Source organism: Mus pahari, chromosome 5 (assembly GCF_900095145.1).
Source record: "Mus pahari chromosome 5, PAHARI_EIJ_v1.1, whole genome shotgun sequence".
In the NCBI taxonomy this organism is placed as follows: domain Eukaryota; kingdom Metazoa; phylum Chordata; class Mammalia; order Rodentia; family Muridae; genus Mus; species Mus pahari.
Window position 1 is genome coordinate 43,563,859 of NC_034594.1, and position 9,036 is coordinate 43,572,894.

Here is a 9,036-nt window from a genome sequence, read left to right on the forward strand (position 1 = left end):
GCCGCCGGGCCGGGCCGGGCCGGGCCGGGCCGGGTCGGGCGCGAAGCCGGAGCCGGAACGGAGCGGAGCCGCCCCGGGGGAGGCCGCCCGCCGCCGCCCCCCGTTCTTCGCTGCCGCCGCCCGCCTGCTCGCACGCTTGCTCGCTCGCTCGTCCCGGCTGTGCCGGGCTGGCCGCCCGGGCCGCCGCCTGGGTGCCCGTGGGGGGTGGAGGAGGAGGAGGAGGAAGAAGGAGACAGTTGAGGGCAGAGGAGGTGAAGGTGCTGCCGCCTTCGCGGCGGTGCCCGCTCGGCGAGCCGCAACGTCCGACCTGCTTTCCTCTGCGCTCTTTGTGCAATAAAGTTCGAAACCCAAGGTTTTCTCTGGTGCTGTATTTTATTCTTGCCCCTCTCCCCTGCTCCCACGCGGTCGGAGAAAATGCTGTTTTCTGCCCAAGGCTGTTTTATGGGTTTGGGGTTTTTTGTTTTTATTTTGTTGTTGTTTTTGTTTGGTTTGGTTTTTACTATTTCCCTCACCCCTCGGCTTTGAAGATGAAGAACGACTCAGTAGTCCTGGGAATGCATTCTTTTGGGAAGGAAAGAGGGGCTAAGAAAACATACATGTAATAACTTTTTGCAGAAACTGTTGGGATCTTGTAAAAGGGAAGCTGGTACTTGAAAACAGTTTCGGTTTTAACCCTTTCCAATAAGATAATAATCACTTGAGGTCAATCATTCTGAAACCCTTAGAAACGAATATTAGCGGAGGTACTTTTCGTTTTCTATCATTTGAAGGGAGGCAGTCTTGCCAAGGTTTTTTGAGTCATCCGTATCTCCCCTTAGCCCTGCTCGCTCACTGCCATGCTCCTCACACGCTTGTCTGAACTTTAATGGAGGATTGATATAATTCTCACTCTAAAAATAGTTATTGAAACTAGCCATTATTTGTATATTGCCGTAGGTAATCCCAGTCTGAGATTGATGGCAGTTTAAGCCAGCAGGGCTTTTTTTCCTTCACCTGGAACATCTGCAAAGGGGACTGTCAAAAGTCATTGACACCTTAAACTAAAGATTGAAAGATATTTTTAAAGGGCATTGCAGTATGACCTATTTAAACCTGCCATATCTTCTCAAAGTTAAGAGTTTGATCCTAGCCTTAGTTTGCATCACATCTGCACAAGATCTAGCACAAGATATCTTTGGGCCATCTATTGAAATCTTGTGCCCCGACTATCATTTTCTCAATTGAAAAGCAAAGCCCAAAATTTTAGTTGATTTGAAAGGTGCACAGTTTTTTTATTTTTGTTTTTTTTGTTGTTTGTTTTGTTTGTTTCTTCTACAAAACAACCAGTTACTGTACCATTGAATTGTGATTGGTCCATACAAGGCTTTTGGTTAGGAATAAATACTGATTGGTAATAGAACCATTGTGTTTGATTTTTTTTTTTCTATGCGTCAGGACTCTGAAACTTGACAGTTACATTGCTAGTCTTTAGCACTTCAATTTGCAATTGTTAAGAAAATTAAGATGCAATAGAAGGAGTGTTTCCATAGGATTGAGAAGATGATTTTATTTCCACACAGTGAAGACGTTATACATGGTAATGTTGATGATAAATTTTTTTTTTCAAAAGATTCTCTACAAACCAATAGAGATGATATATGAAGATGATTCTTCCCCTGTGAGAATAAAAAAAAAAAATTCTATGTGTCCTTTCTTCAGTGTTGACCAGAAGATACTTTAGGTTTTATTTATGGGATCTTTTATGGAGAATCAAATTGATTCTCAGCAATTGGAAGTGAAACTTGGAACACTTTTTGTGTGCATTAATTTTCAAGCATTAAACCTGGAACCTGGCAATACATTACAATTCTCTCCTGCAGAGAGGTCAGTGAAAGCTCTAGCACTATGTGCTTCCCTCCTCTTCCTCCTTCCTCTTCTTCAGTTATTTTTGATGGGCCTATGCATTTAGAAAGCTAATGAATTACTTAAAATAACTTGCCTAATGAGTACTAAGTGAGCGTTCTTTTGGAATTTAAAACTAGTGTTAAACACTTTTGAACAGAATTTATACAAGGGCCTGAAGAAACAGACCATAATATTCTTTTTTTCTACCCTCAGATACTCATTTAATAGCTCTGAAATTAGGGATTTTAGTTTTCTTAGGGAAGTAGTTTTGTCACTTGTAAAGCCCTTGGGTTTTGTTTTGTTTTGTTTTGTTTAAATCTCATACACCTTTTTTAAAACAGTAGAGAACATTGTTTACTTGTAACAGTGCTTATACTATATAAAATGTTAATTATAAACAGGTACATTAGCAGATACAACCATATGAACTCACCTGTTACACATTCGTGTGAACATCTTTCTTGCTGTATTACTTCTAGTAGTAGCTTTATTTTTTTGAATAAATAGAGCTCAAATCTGAGCTTAAGAATATAATAGATATCAGAAAATAGATAATTATAGCAGTTTATTCCTCAAGCATGTGTGAACTTGACTGCCCTGCTGAATACTTGACAGTAGTCACTGGTGATGTGAATATTTAACACTTACAGTGATAGGCAGTACATTGAAAGGGTGTCTATCTGGTTTGGGAAATCACGAGTGTGGGTTTGAAACCTAGCGCTGCTAGTCTTGTCACATGCCTGCACTTGGGGAGTTTTGTGTCCATGGGACACTGTCTGCTATCTCTGCCTCAGTTCACTTTTAAAGTTAAAATAAAAGCATTTACTCCTGGAGGTTTTGAGATAAATAGAAAGTACTTTTCCTAGGGTGGGTTTAACTGTTCATCTTAGCTTTTACCGTTTACCTTTGGAGCTTCCTACAGATGTCATAATTTCTCCAAACTTACTGTGTTTAATACCATTGGCCAGAAAGATCAACAAATCCAATGAGGAATTTTACTGTTTTTATGCTTAAGGAACTGTTGGGAACAGTTCTTTGTCATTAGAAAATAATCAAAGGAAAGAGAACACTCTTGGTGAGCTGAAAAGGAGTCTTCGTATTTTCAGTTTTGTTTTTTAATTATTCATGTGGTTATAGTATAAAACATAAGGTATAGCAACATATCCTATATTCTGGGTCATCTAGTGTTGCCCACGTGGTTTCAGAGATGCTCTGTCCATATACAAGTAAACGTGTGTGTATCGCCCTCTTTAACAAACAATAGCATACTATACAATCTGTCTTGAATTCTGTCCTCCCTTAACTGTTTGACACTCATTTCCCAGGCTACTTATAATGGCTTAGCAATTGGTTTGTATAAGCATGTAAAGACCTTTTTAAAAAGATCTTTAAATTGTATGTGTATATGTGTATGCTTGAGTGTATGAATGGGCACAGTGTCTGTGTACGAGCCCAAGATGGTCAGAAGAGGACATCGGATCCCCTGTAACTGCAGTTGTGAGCCACCATGTGGATGTTGGCACAGAACCTGGGTCTTCCGCAAGAGCACTTAACCTACTGGGCTGTCTCTCCAGCCTGAGCCTTTTAAAAGAAGCATGTACATAGGGATATACTTCAATTTATTAACCGTTTAGTAAGCTGATTCTATTTCTAGGTCATGCACAGCCTTTTAAATTGTAATGCCACCAAGCTTGGTATTAGTTCACGCCTTTAATCCTAGCACTTGGGGCAAAGGCTGCTGGATCTCTAAATTCAAGGCCAGCCTTGTTTACAAAGTAAGTTCCAGCAAGAGCTATATAATGAAACCTAGTCTTGAACACAAACTTTATTTAAGTAACACTCATCTGGGTGAAAAGTAATGGACTAGTTAATAAGTGGAAGATGAGGTTTAATTTAAACTGCCTTGTTTTTAGCTCCACTTTATAAAAGCTTTCATTAAAAGATTGAAATGTATATAGGAACAAGCAAACAATGAGTTTAGACGGACTGACTTTGCTTCATTAAAATTCTTACCATCCTGAACTTTCAATTACTATTTGACCAAAAAAGACTTGGAAGTTTTCTCTACTGGTGAAAAAAAAAAGAATGGTTAATTTAGTCCAGTGTTTTGTTTGAGAGGGAGAATGGCTCTTTTCTGTTTATTTTGGTTGGTTGAGGAGGGTCTTGTTGTGTAGTCTAGACTATCTTAGAACTCATTATGTAGCTTAGGCTGGCCTCAAACTTGAAGTCATTTTGCCTTAGCTTGTAGCCTTTTGAGTACTGAGGTTACAGTTTTGTTTTTCAAACATTTCTTGGTGTAATTTATCGGTGAGTTTTGTATTTCTTGCTTAAATAGAAAACAAGTAGGTTGGCACACATCTCTCTCCTGGGAATCACACTGTACTGCTTCTTTTAATTGTTGAAAGCTCTTAGACTATGTAAAATGCATTTCAGCCGCAGCACTGAACAAGTCTCAGTAGCTCTTTGTTTCTTTCTTGGCTCCTTAAAGCAACTTAAAGCTATAGTAGGTTTAAGTATACATGCTCCAGATTTTCCAAACAGTGCATCCCACTGTTTTCTTTTAGTTTTATTAAATAAAGCTGTCACAATAGAGTTAATTGTTTATATGGTTAAAGGCTTAAGTTGAGAATGACAATGTTGTAGTCCTGCAGGTTACAGATTTACAAGACTACTCTTACTGCTATTTGGAGGTTTTCTTAGTATTATAAAATATTAACATGCTACTTTTACCTGCTGCATAATTAAAGGTATACCCAAAGCATTTGTATAGATTTGGTAAGAATGGGGTAGATGATTGACGTGTATAAAGGCAGGTGACTTGTGGGTATTTGCAAGCTATCAGCAAGGTACATGGTTTCTTGGTGTCTTTAGGTCTTCCTTCAGTTTAATATCTTGTTCAAATCATTGGGGTTTTTTTGTTTGTTTGCTTTTTCCAGACTGGACTTCTCTTTGTAGCCCTAACTGTCCTGGAACTTGTGCTGTATGTAGAACAGGCTGGCCTTAAATTCAGAGATCACCTGTTTCTGCTTCCCAGATGTTGGGATTAAAGGCATGGCTGGTGTAGAATAATTGTTTTATACACACAGATGCTGAGTTTATTTTATAAATGTGGGTTTTAAAGTTTGAATGAGGGTAGCCATTTAGTTTTCTCTGTCACTCAAGATGTATTTCTTCCCTTAATATGAGCACATTCTTGTCTCAGGTCCTGATTTTGTTTAGCTTATGTTTTCTTTTCTTAATTCTTCCAGACTAGTTCATTTAAAATATATTTTATTATTATTTTGTCTAGATTTTTGGTTATCTATTGGATTACCTAAATTGTCTTTCATATTCTCCTTCATCTTAGGAGATGAACTTAATCTATAATTTCTGCACACATTAGATAGTCTAGCCATGAAAAATTGTTCAGAACTAGGTACTTAATTCTTGAGGCTATTTACATAAATATCAAAGCAGTAGTTGGGACTGATCATGTGACTCAATGAGAGCACTTGCCTATTATGAACAAGACCCTCAATAGATCAAAGCAAGGTTTGTGAGGAGGTGATCTAGGGGATTTATAAAGAATTTTTTTCTAAAAGGAGAAAAGATTGATACTTAGTTCAAGAAGAGTGAGCTGAGTGGGCAGATAAAATACCCACTTCCTGTTCCCCGGGGCAAAGGGTGTGTCTTAATGTTGACCAAGACCAGTGGGAATGGGAATTTCCTTCCCAAACATTAATGAATACTCTGAAACTAAGATTGATTCAATCGGTTTTAGTTGTATCCTAATAACCTGGTTATTTGTATGTGAAATTCTGGTTGTGATTATGATATAGATGTAACAAGCAATGTTTAATTCGGCCAGGGTATAATGAAACATTTTCCAGAAATTTATCCCTGCTTGTTTTAGCAATTGTCAAAAAGAGACTTGGAAGTCTTATTTTTCATCACCAAAGTGATAATTATTGCTTATTTGAAGCATTTTTATTCTTCTTAGGGTTTTTCTTTTTTGTGTGATTTTTTTTTTTGTTTGTTTGTTTGTCTTGAGACAGAAATCTTCCCTTGGGCTGGAGAGGTGGCTCAGTGGTTAAGAGCACCAACTGATCTTCCAAAGGTCTTGAGTTCAAATCCCAGCAACCACATGGTGGCTCACAACCATCNGTAATNAGATCTGATGCCCTCTTCTGGTGCATCTGAAGACAGCTACAGTGTACTTAGATATAATAATAAATAAATCTTAAAAAAAAAAAAAAAAAAAATCTTCCCTTGTGGCTTGGTTGTCCTGTATCTACCTACCTCCTCCGCCTTCTGTGCTGGGGTTAAAAGTGGTATCATTTTCTTGAATCAGTAGAAGCCTGCAAATAATAATAGTAATATTCTGCTGTTATGTGTTGTTATTTATCAGCCTAATTTGATCATGGAACATTTGATGATCATCAATTCATAGTTGATGATCAGATCACAAGAAAATGTATTCAGGTAGTTAAGAAAATAATTCCTGAATGTTACATGAAGATGTTTAGATGTTATAAGTAAAAAAGTCCAAATATGTCTCTTACCCACAAAGAATTTGCAGTACGTAGCTGTAGGGTGTGGTGATGTAAGGACAAGTCTCTGCTGTCGTGAAGAGCTATAGAGTTTAGAAGAGAAAAGAATTCACATGGGATCTCTTGGTGGGAAGGTAGCATTTAAGTGGAGTATTGAAGAATGTGTATAGGGAGAAGTAGAAAGGGTACCATAGACAGTGAAATGGAAAACCAGCGGAGGACACTGAAGTACAGTGAACTTGACATACACACACACTGGTGAAGAGAATGTTCGATTAGCTACAGACCAACACTTTAAGGAATCCTGAATATGAATTCTCATGGCACAGGTTTAAATAAACATTTAAAGTTTTATATAAGTAACGTGTGTGTGTGTGTGTGTGTGTGTGTGTGTGTGATATGTATATGAACAATACAATGACTCTCTTAAAAGTGTAATTTTTTGACTTCCAGTATGTTGTATTATAAAGGACACCATAGCTTATAGCTTCTCTATAAACTTTTTTGAAGTGTTATTATATATAATCTTCCCATTCGGTAGGTACAGTTCCATGATTTTTAACGTTGTTAGCCAATTGTGCATCTACTGCCACAGTCAGCCCTTGGACATATTCACCACCTCAGAAAGAAACTGTCACCCCTTAAACTTCCTACAGAACAGCCCAAGACAATAGCTAATCTGCTCTGTGCTTTATTAATTGTTTTTGGACATTTCATATGAATAAAAGCATACAGTGTATTATCATCTTAGCATAATGTTTTCAAAGTCCACCATGTAGTATTTATCAGTATTAATTTTTGTTGCCAAATAATAGTCCATATTATACTCAATATTTTACTCATTCGTTCATGGACACTGGGCTTTTTGACTTGAGTTATACTAATATAAACATTTTCATTTTTCTTGTATAGATATCTAGGAAAGAAAGTATTGGGTTGTATGCTAACCCTATTACAGCTGTTTTGAGGAACTGCCGGGCCATTTCCTAAAGCTACTGCACATATTTTGTAAGAAGTGTATAGGGTTTTAATGTCTCCATGTCCTCACTAATGCTTGCTGTAATCCATCTTTTCCATTATATCCATTCGTGTGGGTGGCAAGGAAGCTACTTTGATTTTTATTTTCCTAATGGTATCAGGCATCTTTTCAGATGTGTTTATTGGTCCTTTATATATCTTTGAAAAATGTATTTGTTTAGATCCTTTGCCTTACCAGGTACATCATTTATATTTTTCTCTCCCACTTTATAGATTGTCATTTTATTTTTTGTTTTGTTCTGTTTTGTTTTCTAGACAAGTTCTCACTGTATAGCTCTGGCTGGCCTTGGATTTGCTCTGTAGACCATGCCTACCTCAAGCTTACAGAGATCTGCCTGCTTCTCCCTCTCAGGTTCTGGAATTAAAAGTGTGTGCCACCATGTTTGAGGCATGAAATTTTTCATTTTAATTTCTGGTTCATCAATTTTATTTTTCTTCTGTTGCTTGTACCTTTAGAATCTTTTTCTAAACATCACAATTTTTCCCCCCAAGTAACAGAAAGCCCAGCAAATGATAGCATTGCTTAATGAAAAATAGCTAACTGAATGGATGCAGAACTGTGTTCTACTTTCTTCTGCTCTTCTCTATTATCTGTGTCCTTATGCCTTATTTTGGAGTGACTTATGTAAAAAAATGAAGATGAAAAACCAAGAAATGGCTATTTTGAATATAACATAATAATTGGCTTTTTTTTTTTTTTTAGTTCATTTATGGTGTCAGAGTAGGTATAGTGTATTACTTATAAACTACCTTACTTGGGAAATTTATATATAACTTTGGAAGTTTATATAAACTTAGACATGAGGGAAATTTTAGTGCCTTTGTTTGTTATTTTGAGTGTAAATGATGCACTTACTGTCATAGATTGCTCGTTTTTTGTTGCATTATCTCTGGAAAAAGTTTTCAAGGCTCTTGTTTATTAATAACTCCTAAAGTTTGTCTCTAAGCAATATCAGCTTTAGTTTATAAATAGCTCACTTGGAGGTGATTATTCTAGTATGGGTCATGGAAAATGCATTAATTTCCTTATTTTATTAATCAGATCTTTATCAGCAGAGAGGTCATATCCCCCACCCCCAATTTCTTATATCCCAGTCATTTCCAAATGGATGTGCATGCTTTTCAATAACTTGCCAAATAGATTTCTAGAGGGAATATTTATAGGTACCCAAGTCATAACTATTACATTATACTTGTCTCTTTAATAGAATATTTCATCCCAAACCAGATTGTAAGCGCTTCAAGAGGACGATCTTGTGTGTTTTAATCTGTTACTTCCTGGACATCCATTGTGCAGGAAACACAGAACATTTCTTTAGTGATTTATTCTTTTTAGGGCCATAAATTTTAAAGGAAGGGTTAGCAGTATTCTTTTAGAGTTGTACAGATTAGAGGAAGCAGGCAAAACATGTTTACTGTAATTTGTTGATTTTTCTTTCCCTGAGACAGGGTTTCTCTGTAGGCCTGGCCTTGAACTCAGAGATGAGTCTGCCTCTGCCTCCCAAGTGCTGGGATTTAGGTGTGTGCCACCAGGCCCAGCTTAACTGCAGGTCTTGTATTTTTTTTTTTTTTTTTTTTTTTTTTT

At 37.2% G+C, this 9,036-nt stretch overlaps 1 protein-coding gene across 4 annotated transcripts in view; it reads left to right on the forward strand.

The window, feature by feature from the left end:
- The window catches only part of Creb1 (cAMP responsive element binding protein 1), a 69,926-nt gene that overhangs the window by 626 nt on the left and 60,264 nt on the right, over window positions 1-9,036 (forward strand). The gene's annotated exons all lie outside the window — the stretch shown is intronic.